Here is a 12,361-nt window from a genome sequence, read left to right as displayed (position 1 = left end):
TCATGAAACTGGAGGTTAAAACAGAACGTAAAATTTGAAATGTTTCTCTTGGTATTAAGTGACGTCTTAAATCTTGCTTTCTGATGAATGATCCTTTTCATCCCCCTACTACTAAAATAGAAATAAAAGCACACCAGGTGACTTAACTTAGATGAAGATCACGTATGCATGTGACATAAAGCTGACTGGAACAGAAACATGAAATACTTATGGGGGTGAAGTGATCCCATTTCAAAATATTAGCTGAAGTGGCATCTTTTGCTGTGCTTTGTGGAAAGAAAAATACAGATATGGAGATAAGTAAGGACCATTAAGCAATCAATTGATAGCCTATTAAGTGTTAATTATGTTCCAGCATGCATGTGTACAGTAGTTTTGAGTTTATCTTCAAAGCAGCATGGATATATGGGAGAAAATTCAGCAAAAAGCAACCGGGATAAATCTGGGATATATCTTAAGTGATAAAACTATATTGGAATCATGGTTTAGGAAAAAACTTGTGATAATGGATAATTGAAATTAGAGAGCACTGGTGTCAGTGTAGTAGAATTAGATGTACATTGATTGCCCTTTATAGGAATGATTGCATCATGTTCAGAAACATTCACAACTCCTCAGATACTGAAGCAGTAAGACCTAAAGAGGATCCAGAATTGGGCTGACAAGTGACAAGTAACATTTGTGCCAAACAGTGACTATCTCAAACAAGAGACAATCTACCCATTTCCCCTTGACGTTCTTTGGCTATTACTGATTGCCCAACCATCTGTTGCTCTGTTTCGGTCCCAACAACGTCGCCAATACTGTGGGTATTTCTATTTATCTCAGTGAACCACAAGCCTTCCTTTATATCGGTCAAATGACCACACAACCAGTTAGTTAGTTCAAAAGGTGGTTTATTTACATCCACAAGAGTTATCTCAACATGCAAACACAACATCTACTACAAGTTAAACTACACCTATTAGCTACAATAACCCATACTTAATTTCAGGGCGACCGGCACTGTGCAAATGGATAAGGCCTTATCTGGATTTCACTTGGCTGGTTCGAAGAAAGTGGCTCTGTCTCTGCTGGGCTCATCCGTTAGGTAGCGATCGTTGGTCTTGAACTTAGCTGGCTGTTCCTGCTGCAATTGGGCTCGCACAGGCCGGATCCAAAAGAGACAGAACACATGGTTGTGTCCTCTTTTATCCCTCTGGGATTTTGCGCTCTTTGGGGCGGTCCTTAGCCTTGGACCCAATAGTTCAACAGGGCTCTGATCACTCTCTTCGATTTCGGCCAATAAAGGGGCGGGTGCCTTGGTAGCTGGGTGGGTCCTTAGCGGTCATTGACCTTGGCAGTTGTGCTTTCTGAGTAAGGGGAGTGGCGCCAATCAGTCTGTGGCTGTACCGGTTGCTTGATTGGAGTTCTATTGTCCTGGGAAAATGGGCCATTGAAATGCAAACGAGCGGGGTTTTCGATCAGGTCTGGTTACCTGTGTTTCAGATACACATCGGCTCTGTATCTGTCTGAGTCCTGGGTTGGCCATAATTCCCATGGTCCTTTGCAGGTGGCCATCTTAGATGGCTACACATAAACATCCCTGACGTTACCATTGACCAGGAACTTAATTGGACCAGCCATACAAGTATTGTTGCTTCAAAAGTAGGGCAGAGGCTGGTAATTCTGTGGTGAGTAACCTATCCCCTGACTCACCAAAGTCTGTCCACCATCTACAAGGCACAAGTCAGGAGGATGTTGGAATAGTCTCCACTTGCCTGGCTGAGTACAACTCCAATAATTTATTTTTTTAAATTTAGAGTACCCAATTATTTTTTTTCCAATTAAGGGGCAATTTAACGTGTTCAATCCACCTACTCTGCACATCTTTGGGTTGTGGGGGCAAAACCAATGCAGACATGGGGAGAATGTGCAAACTCCACACGGACAGTGACCCAGAGCCGGGACTCGAACCGGGGTCCTCAGCGCTGCAGGCAGCAATCTAACCACTGTGCCACCGTGCTGCCCTGTACATCTCCAATAATACTCAAGAATCTCAACACCAGGGCAGCACAGTGGCGCAGTGGTTAGCACTGCACTCTCACGGTGCCGAGGTCCCAGGTTCGATCCCGGCTCTGGGTCACTGTCCGTGTGGAGTTTGCACATTCTCCCCGTGTTTGCGTGTGTTTTGCCCCCACAACACAAAGATGTGCAGGGCAGTTGAATTGAACACGCTAAATTGCCCCTTAATTGGAAAAAATGAGTTGGGTACTCTAAATTTACAAAAAAAGAATCTCAACACCATCAAGGGCAGAGTAGCCCGCTTGATTGGCACCCCATCCACCAACTTAAACGTTCACCCGCTCCACCACCGGATGCACAATTTGCAGCAGTGTGTAGCATCTACAAGATGCACTATAGCAACTCACCAAGATTCCTTCGACAGCACCTTCCAAACTTATAACCATTGCCACTTAGAAGGACAAGGGGATCAGATGTGTGGGAACATCAACACCTGCGAGTTCCCCTCCAAATCACACACCATTCTAACTCGGAACAATATCACTGTTCCTTCAGTGTCACCGGGTCAAAATCCTGGAGCTCCCTTCCGAACAGCACTGAGGCTGTACCTGGATCAGATGGACTATAGCGGTTCAAGAAGACCATTACCTTCGGGATGGACATGAACTGCTGGCCTAGGTGAACACAAGCCAATTTCCATAGAGATGGGGATGCTGTAATAACTTGAGAAATAATGTAAATTGTTATCTGTTTCTGCAGATAAAAGCACAGTGAGTTTATAATAATAATCTTTATTAGTGTCACAAGTGGGCTCACATTAACACTGCAATTAAGTTACTGTGAAAAGCCCCTAGTCGCCACACTCTGGCGCCTGTTCGGGTACACAGAGAGAGAATTCAGAATGTCCAATCCAAGCAAGCATGGCTTTCGGGACTTGTGGGAGGAAACCGGAGCATAGAACATCGAACATAGAAAATACAGCACAGACCAGGCTCTTCGGCCCACGATGTTGTGCCGAACCTTTGTCCTAGATTAATCATAGATTATCATTGAATTTACAGTGCAGAAGGAGGCCATTCGGCCCCCTGAGTCTGCACCGGCTCTTGGAAAAAGCACCCCACCCAAACTCAATACCTCCACCCAACACCAAGGGCAATTTTGGACACTAAGGGCAATTTATCATGGCCAATCCACCTACCCTGCACATCTTTGGACTGTGGGAGGAAACCGGAGCATCCGGAGGAAACCCACGCAGACATGGGGAGAACGTGCGGACTCCGCACAGACAGTGACCCAAGCCCGGGAATCGAACCAGGGTCTCTGGCACTGTGAAGCAACCACGTGCTACCGTGCTGCATATTCATTATGCTCTCAGGAATTCTTGTGACATTGTAATTACTGGCATGCAGTAACAGGAGTTTTTTTTAATATTCATTCATGGGATGTAGGCACCATTTATTACCCATCCCTAATTGCCCTTGAACTGAGTGGCTTGCTCAGCCACATTGCTGTGGATCTGGAATCGCACCAGACCAGGTAAGGAAGGCAGGTTTCCTTCTCTAAAGACGATTAGTGAACCAGATGGGTTTTTATGACAATCGACAATGGTTTCATGGTCATCATGAGATTTTAGTTCCAGATTTTTATTGCATTCAAATTTCATCATTTGTCATGCTGGTATTCAAACCAGCAATACCTGCGCATTATCCTGGGTCTTTGGATCACTAATCCAGTGATAATATCGTTATGCCATTGCCTCTGCCTTATTTAGTGTTTGTGAAACTATTGTTACATTTTGTCTTTCTGTCTTCATTTCCAAAAGTTCTCAGTCTCTGTTACAATCTATAATCCTTTGAATGGTATTTAGACACAATAATATCACTTCATTTAAGAACTCATTCTCATATGTTAATGTATCAAACATATGGGAAAATTAAATGTTCTGGGCTCATTGTCCAACAAAGCAGGGAAGTATTAGTACATGCAGCTACAACAAGCCCAAAGAAACCATAAGTTACTGTAATGATACCACAATATGTAAAGCATTTGACAACTTCTGGTCATTGCAAGTCTATAGTACATGGAAGTGAGACAACAGCAAACCCCAGACACCACCAGTGCAATATAATTTCTTTATGCATTTTGCAATTTCCAGATAGACTTTTTCATCTAAACTACCGAAAGAAAGGGAACTATATAAAGTGACTCTCTGTTGGAATTTACAGAAAAATATACTGAATATGTAGTCTTCTCACCCTGTTACATATCATATGGACAATTAACCTTTTATCGCCCTGCAAACTCATTTTGTTAGTTACAGAAAGTGACTCAACAGGTCTGGCAACATCTGTGTAACGGGAACAGAGTCAGGGGGAAAAAATTTAACGGCGACGCTGCGCCCAAAGCAGGACGCAACGCAACCGGAAATCTCACAAGAGGCCCCTTGCGAGATTTACCTGGCTCGCTATGCTTTGCGAGATCTAACAGGATCTTGCACAACGTCGCGATCTGGGTTCCGATCATGTGTGCAGTAAGGAACACTTGCATATGCACTCACCGGAGTTACCCAAGGTGCGGAACTAACCCCCGTGTCTTGGATACCCCGAGTGAGCGCCTGTTAGCACTGGTGTCCACCAATTTGGGCCAGGTGTACCGCACTTGGGGGGTCTCCTAGGCGATCGGGGGCTCCTGGGTGATTGGGCTTTGTACAGGGTGGTACCCTGGTGCCCATGATGCCTCCTGAGCACTCTGGCAGTGCCACCTGGGTGCTACCTTGGCACTGCCAGCTTGGCAGGTGCATTGCCAGGATGCCAGGCTAGCAGTGTCTAGGTGCCCGGATGGCTTTTTGCCAGTGCTGGGGATTGAGTCCAGGGGTACCATGACTTTATAAGGTGGCACTTTGGGGGGCTCGGAGGCCACGGTGGGGGGGTTTGAGATCAGGGTGACATTTAAAAATAGCACGTTGATCTCCGCCTGCACTGGAGCTCGCTAGTGCAGGAAATGGGACTGAATGCGGTCTAGGTGGGGCATTCCTCGCCGAGGCCCCAAAGGGAAGCATCGTCCCATTCAATAGCGGGGTTGTTATCGGCGCTGCCAGCACTGGAAAACATCCGGCTAAACGCACTCGACACAGAACTCTGTTTCCCTCCTGTTAAATTGCACCCAACGTTTCTATTATAAGGTCTGGAAAGGAGTCCACACCAAGCCGAATTGGCTGAGTCAAAGGAAAATGGTTTAAGGCAACAGAACCAGAGGACAGAGCAGTTATTCTACTACAGGAGCCCACTCACAGTTCATGGCTCTCCGGTTTTATACAGGAGATAGAAGGGGTCGCCCCGTCTCTCATTGGAGAGAATTTGTATTCCCCATAGTTCTTTTAGAAATATCAATCCCCAGTCTCATAAGTGTCCGATGACCTGCTTAAGGTTTCATTAGTATCCCATGGCATGCTGAACATCAGGTTATGACGGTTTCGAGACAATTATGACTTGGTGCTATTCCTCCAGCTTGCATTGAGCTTCACTGGAGAACCGCCGCAGGCCAAAGACAGAGATGTGAGTGTGGGGACAAGGTGATGAATTAAAATGACAAACACCAGGAAGCTCAGGGTCATGCTTGTAGACTGCTCAAAGGTGTTCCGCAAGGTGGTCATTCGGTCTTCGTTTGGTCTCCCCAATGTAGAGGAGGTTGCATTGTGAGCAGCGAATAGAGGGGGCCAAATTGAAAGGAATAAACTAAATCACTGCTTCATCTGGAAGGAGTATTTGGGGCCTTGGATAATGAAGAGAGAGGAGCCTTTTGCGATTGCATCGGAATGCGCCATGGGAAGGAGACAAGGTGTTGGAGATGATTGAAGAGTGGATTGGGTGTTGTGGGTAGAACAGCCCCTTTGGAATGCTGATATGAAGATGTGTTTAATGGTGACATCATATTGCAGGTGGTGGAAGTGGTGAGGGATGATCATTTCACCTTGTTCATGCCACCTCGAGTGTGTTATTGCTGCAGGGTGACCTTGTTTCATGTGGGTCGGTTGGCATCTGCCATTTCTTCCCTGGGAGGAACGTAATACGCCTCCCTGTAAAATTCAGCCCTGGGTTTCTGCAGCAGATGCTCAAAGTAAATTCACCCCCATAACAATTAGTTCAGGAGCCCACAGGAAGGTGAAACGAGGTAATGCCAGGAAAGGGCAAAAAGGTACCACCTGAAATTCAATGTCAGTAAGTGTGAAGGAATACACTTAGGTTTGCAAAAGGGTAATAGTTAAACCCTGAATGGAGGAAAACACAGTGATGGGGCAGAGACATTTGTGCATTTAGATTTGCAAGGCATTAAATGTATTGGGTTCCAGTGAGATGAAAAGAAATCCAAAGCTGTACATTCAAAACATTATTTGTATTGTTATTTTTTTTAATGGATTTTCTACTGAACCATAATGGATTGCTGCTACAAGTCACTTGACCACAGAGTTGGCCCTTTGTTCTGGAAGTTACCAAAACAAAATAATTCCTCAGTCAGCTATTTGAATCTCAAACCTCATTATTCAGACCCCTTGTAATCAGGTAAAAAAGCAGGGGAAGTGCAGACGAACTGGCTCCCTCAACTTGAACTATCACAAAAGGAAGAGATTGAAACTCATTATACTGGAAGAAATGCTAATAACCACTTTGTCTCTCTCCAAAGGATGACCAATGGAATTCTGGCCAGAAGCACAGAAACTGATTGTTAAGCTGCAATTAATCATTAATGGGCCATGTCACATGGCCAAATCCTCTGGCCTTCTTGGACATTTTTAACAGCATATCTTTTAGCATCACAAGCAGTTTGCTGTTTAACATATAACTGGTGAATCACCAAGAAGAAGGCCTCCAGACAGAACAACAGCCTGCTCCTCACGCCTATCTCTGCTGGAAGAATTCCTGCCACCGCCTTGTGTACCTACTCCATTTTGCAGTTTCAGCTGTGTAGCGCACAATGACTTACACAAGACGAGAAGCGATGAAGTCTATCTAGGCTTTATTGAGCGAGACTTGTTCCCCAGCAGCTCAGTTACAGAATGAGGCTGCGGGGAGAACTCGAGCTCTTATACTCCGCCTTCAGGGCGGAGCCAGAAGTCGGCAGATCCAACCAGGAGCCGGGACCTGTCAGCCAATAGCCTCTCGGCTTCACAGGTACCATATTACCCCTAATACATACCACCACATTCACCCCTTGTTAAAAAGGAACCCGGCGGGGTGGTGGTTCGCATGGTGGTAGGGGTTTACAAGGCTGGCCCTGGAACAAATTTTGAACTGTGGCTATACATATTTAGCCCAACATTTAGCTATGTACAAGTTTGTCAGAACTATTTACAATAAGGAAATAATTCTTTTTTTTCTTTTACAACAAAATTCTTGCTTTCTCTGTGTCACGCGGATTCCACGAGTCGAGCGGGCGGTCTGGTCTTCCTTTTCGATCGCCTCAGCCCCGTGGTGGTGCAGGTGCTGGCTCGGGCGCTGTTGTCTCTGGGAGCGCTGCGCTGTTTGTTCCTGTTTTACTCCTGGGCGGGCACGGGAGGAGGACCGATCCCCCGGGAAGAGGGCGGTCGTGGGGTGCGCCGGTGACAGGGAGGGGGTGATCGGTGTTGGGGGTGCGTGCGTGTTGCCGGCGGGCGCCAAGTCCCGCAGGGAGACCGTGTCCTGTCGGCCGTCGGGGTACGCGTAGGCGTACTGCGGGTTCGCGTGGAGAAGGTGAACCCTCTCGACCAACGGGTCCGATTTGTGCGCCCGCACATGTTTCCGGAGCAAGATGGGTCCTGGGGTCCTGCCAGCCAGGTCGGCAGCGACTTTCCGGAGGAGGACTTCCTAGGGAAGACAAGGAGGCGCTCATGAGGCGTTTGGTTAGTGGTAGTTCACAGCAGCAACCGGATGGAGTGGAGAGCATCCGGGAGGACTTCCTGCCACCGGGAAACTGGGAGATCTCTGGACCGTAGGGCCAGTAGGACGGTCTTCCAGACGGTGCCGTTCTCCCTCTCTACCTGCCCGTTCCCCCGGGTGTTGTAGCTGGGCATCCTGCTCGAGGCAATGCCCTTGCTGAGCAGGAACTGATGCAACTCGTCACTCATGAAGGAGGACCCCCTGTCGCTATGGATGTATGTGGGGAAGCCGAACAGTGTGAATATGGTGCCCAGGGCTTTACTGACTGTGGCCGCTGTCATGTCGGGGCAGGAAATGGCGAAGGGGAAACGGGAGTACTCGTCCACCACGTTCAGGAAGTACGCGTTGCGGTCGGTGGAGGGGAGGGGCCCTTTGAAATCCAAACTGAGGCATTCAAAGGGGCGGGAAGCCTTGATCAAGTGCGCTCTATCCGGCCTGAAAAAGTGCGGTTTGCACTCTGCGCAGATGTGGCAGTTCTTGGTGACTGTACGGACCTCCTCCACAGAGTAGGGGAGGTTGCGGGACTTTACGAAATGGTAGAATCGAGTGACCCCCGGGTGGCAGAGGTCCTCGTGGAGGGCTTGGAGGTGGTCTATTTGTGCGTTGGCACATGTGCCGCGGGATAGGGCATCGGACGGCTCATTCAGCTTTCCGGGACGATACAAGATCTCATAGTTATAGGTGGAGAGCTCGATCCCCCACCTTAAGATCTTGTCATTCTTAATTTTGCCCCGCTGTGCATTATCGAACATAAAGGCTACCGACCGTTGGTCGGTGAGGAGAGTGAATCTCCTGCTGGCCAGGTAATGCCTCCAATGTCGCACAGCTTCCACTATGGCTTGGGCTTCCTTTTCCACTGAGGAGTGGCGGATTTCTGAGGCATGGAGGGTCCGGGAGAAAAAGGCCCGCTTGGTTAAGGGTGGCCGCAGAGCTACATCGGATGCGTCGCTCTCGACCTGGAAGGGGAGGGACTCATCGATGGCGCGCATCGTGGCCTTTGTGATATCTGCTTTGATGCGGCTGAAGGCCTGGCGGGCCTCTGTTGACAGGGGGAAGGTAGTGGACTGTATTAACGGGCGGGCCTTGTCTGCGTACTGGGGGACCCACTGGCCGTAATATGAAAAGAAGCCCAGGCAACTTTTCAGGGCTTTGGAGCAGTGGGGGAGGGGAAATTTCATAAGGGGGCGCATGCATTTGGGGTCGGGGCCTATCACTCCATTGCGCACTACGTATCCCAGGATGGCCAAACGGTTTGTGCTAAAAATGCATTTTTCCTCGTTATATGTGAGGTTCAGGGCTTTAGAGGTCTGGAGGAACTTTTGGAGGTTGGCGTCGTGGTCCTGCTGATCGTGGACGCAGATGGTTACGTTGTCGAGGTACGGGAACGTGGCCTGCAACCCGTGATGGTCAACCATTCGGTCCATCTCCCGTTGGAAGACCGAGACCCTGTTCGTGACGCCAAATGGGACCCTTAGGAAATGGTATAGCCACCCGTCTGCCTCGAAGGCGGTGTACTTGCGGTCACCTGGGCGGATGGGGAGCTGGTGGTATGCGGACTTGAGGTCCACGGTGGAAAAAGACCTTATACTGGGCAATCCGATTGACCATGTCGGATATGCGGGGGAAGGGTACGCATCTAGCTGCGTGTACCTGTTGATGGTCTGACTATAGTCTATGACCATCCTTTGCTTCTCCCCTGTCTTCACGACCAGAACCTGGGCTCTCCAGGGACTATTGCTGGCCTGGATTATGCCTTCCTTCAGCAACCGCTGGACTTCAGACCGGACAAACGTCCGCTCCTGGGCGTTGTACCGTCTGCTCCTAGTGGCGACGGGTTTGCAATCCGGGGTGAGGTTTGCAAACAAGGACGGCGGTTCAACCTTGAGGGTTGCGAGGCCGCAGATAATGAGTGGGGGTATTGGGCCGCCGAATTGGAATGTTAGGCTCTGGAGGTTACACTGGAAATCTATTCCCAGTAATGTGGGCACGCAGAGTTGGGGAAGGACGTAGAGCCTGTAGTTCTTAAACTCCCTCCCTTGCACCGTTAGGTTCGCGATGCAGAACCCTTTGATCTCTACGGAGTGGGATCCTGCAGCTAGGGAAATCTTTTGCGTGCTTGGATGGATGGACAGAAAACAGCGTCTTACCGTATCTGGGTGAATAAAACGTTCCGTGCTCCCGGAGTCGATCAAGCATGGCGTCTCGTATCCATTGACCAGCACCGTTGTTGTCGTCGTTTGGAGCGTCCGGGGCCGCGATTGATCCAGCGTCACCGAAGCCAGTCGTGGCAGTAGTGTCGCGCCGTTTTCTTCGGACCCCGTGGAGCCGTCTATGCTGGGGTCCTATGTTGTCAACCAAGATGTCAGCCAAAATCGCACGCGGTCGGGGGTGGACAAAATGGCCACCCCCATGAATCGCACGCGGTTGGGGGTGGACAAAATGGCCACCCCCATGAATCGCACGTGACTGGGGGGTCATAGGATGGCCGCCCATCCTCCCCTCGTGGTGTCCAGGACCCAAAATGGCGGTGCCCGCTGGTCGCACATGGAAGGCTGGGGGGGGTTGGGGGGGGGGTTTGGGATCTGTTGTCCTCGTTCTTCTCCGGGGATTGCGGCGACCCCCCGGGACCGGCACACTGCCGCGTAATGGCCTTTTTTGCTGCAGCTTTTACAAGTGGCTGCGCGGGCCAGGCAGCGCTGCCGGGGGTGTTTCGCCTGCCCGCAAAAGTAGCAGCGGGCCCCCCCCGGGATGGTCTGGCGCTCTAACCACACAAGCTTGCGGGGGAGTGGGGAGTGCCGGGGAGTCGGTCATGATGGGGGTCCATGGAGCCCATGGGGCTGCCGCGCGGTCGGGGCCGTAGGCGCGGGCGTTTTGGGAGGCCTCATCAAGGGAGGCCGCAAGGGCCCATGCCTCTGAGAGTCCTAGCGTCTCTCTTTCTAAAAGTCTTTGACGAATTTGGGGAGAGTTCATACCTGCCACGAACGCAGCTTGAATTAGCAGGTCCGTGTGCTCGATCGCATTCACCGGCGGGCAGTTGCAGTTTCGTCCCAAAATCAGCAGCGCGCCGTAGAATTCGTCGAGCGATTCTCCGGGAATTTGACGTTTTGTCGCGAGTTGGTGGCGTGCGTAGACCTGGTTTACGGGCCGAATGTAGATGCCCTTCAGCAACGCGAGCGCCGTCGGAAAATCCTCTGCGTCTTCTATAAGCGAGTAAATCTCCGGGCTTACCCTCGAATGCAGGACCTGCATTTTCTGCTCTTCCGTGATCCGGCCGGGGGCCGTTCGAAGGTAGCCTTCGAAGCATGCTAGCCAGTGTTTGAACACGGCTGCCGAGTTTGCTGCATGAGGGCTGATCCGCAGGCACTCCGGGGCGATCCGGAGCTCCATAGTCTTTTAAGCTCGCTTAATAAATTGTAGTGCACAATGATTTACACAAGACGAGAAGCGATGAAGTTTATCTAGGCTTTATTAAGCGAGACTTGTTCCCCAGCAGCTCAGTTACAGAATGAGGCTGCGGGGAGAACTCGAGCTCTTATACTCCGCCTTCAGGGCGGAGCCAGAAGTCAGCAGATCCAACCAGGACCCGGGACCTGTCAGCCAATAGCCTCTCGGCTTCACAGGTACCATATTACCCCTAATACATACCACCACAAGCTGTAAGCGAGTTCTACAACTCTGATCTTGAGCCAGTTGAACTCGGACTCCTAGGCAAAAGAATTCTTCATTGAACTCTAACTTTAGACTCCAGAATTCATATGAATTGATATTAATTTTTATGGTTCTTGTACTGTTACTATCCATTGTTGCTAAAACTCCTTTTTCTATTGCCTGTTGTACTGTGTGCATGGAGTGGAGTGGAAAGTTGCAGACACTCCTTGCCCAAGTTTCGAATGTGAAGTAAACTAACCTTCTAAGTTAATCATACTGCAAGTTTTCTGCGGATTATCAGTAAATTGGATCACCCAAACTGAGGGTTTTGGAAAACATGCCACTGTGTACTTTAAAAATATTTCAAAAACTTTCTGCTTAAGGGCAGGCATTGAGAGGAATTAGATACAGTATTCCTATGTCTCTCCTGTCAGAACAGAAGCAACAACTTACGTGGGTAAACCAATTTTAAAAACACTGATGGAATGGGTTCATAACGTTTCTTCACATTTGACCGGGATTTTATGCTGGTTGAGCCATTTTAAGAAACACTGCAACACTCACACATGGGGTCGGCTAGGTGCAGCCACTGCCAGGTGAGGAAGAGATTTTAAGAGAGCTTGTGCAAGGTAAAGTGCAGTAAAGGTGAAAGAAAGGCTGCAGAAAATCAGTGACTCTATAACAAAGTAAACGTATTTATTTTAAATAAAAACACTTTTTTTTTTTAAATGGGAAGCTGTGTCCAAAGTAGTGGACTGTGCTTCCAGTTAGTGACTCTTCCCCTCATGAACTATCAG

The sequence above is a fragment of the Scyliorhinus torazame genome, chromosome 1 (assembly GCF_047496885.1).
Source record: "Scyliorhinus torazame isolate Kashiwa2021f chromosome 1, sScyTor2.1, whole genome shotgun sequence".
NCBI classification, from domain to species: domain Eukaryota; kingdom Metazoa; phylum Chordata; class Chondrichthyes; order Carcharhiniformes; family Scyliorhinidae; genus Scyliorhinus; species Scyliorhinus torazame.
The sequence above is the reverse complement of the archived record's forward strand: the minus strand, read 5'-3'. Positions refer to the sequence as shown.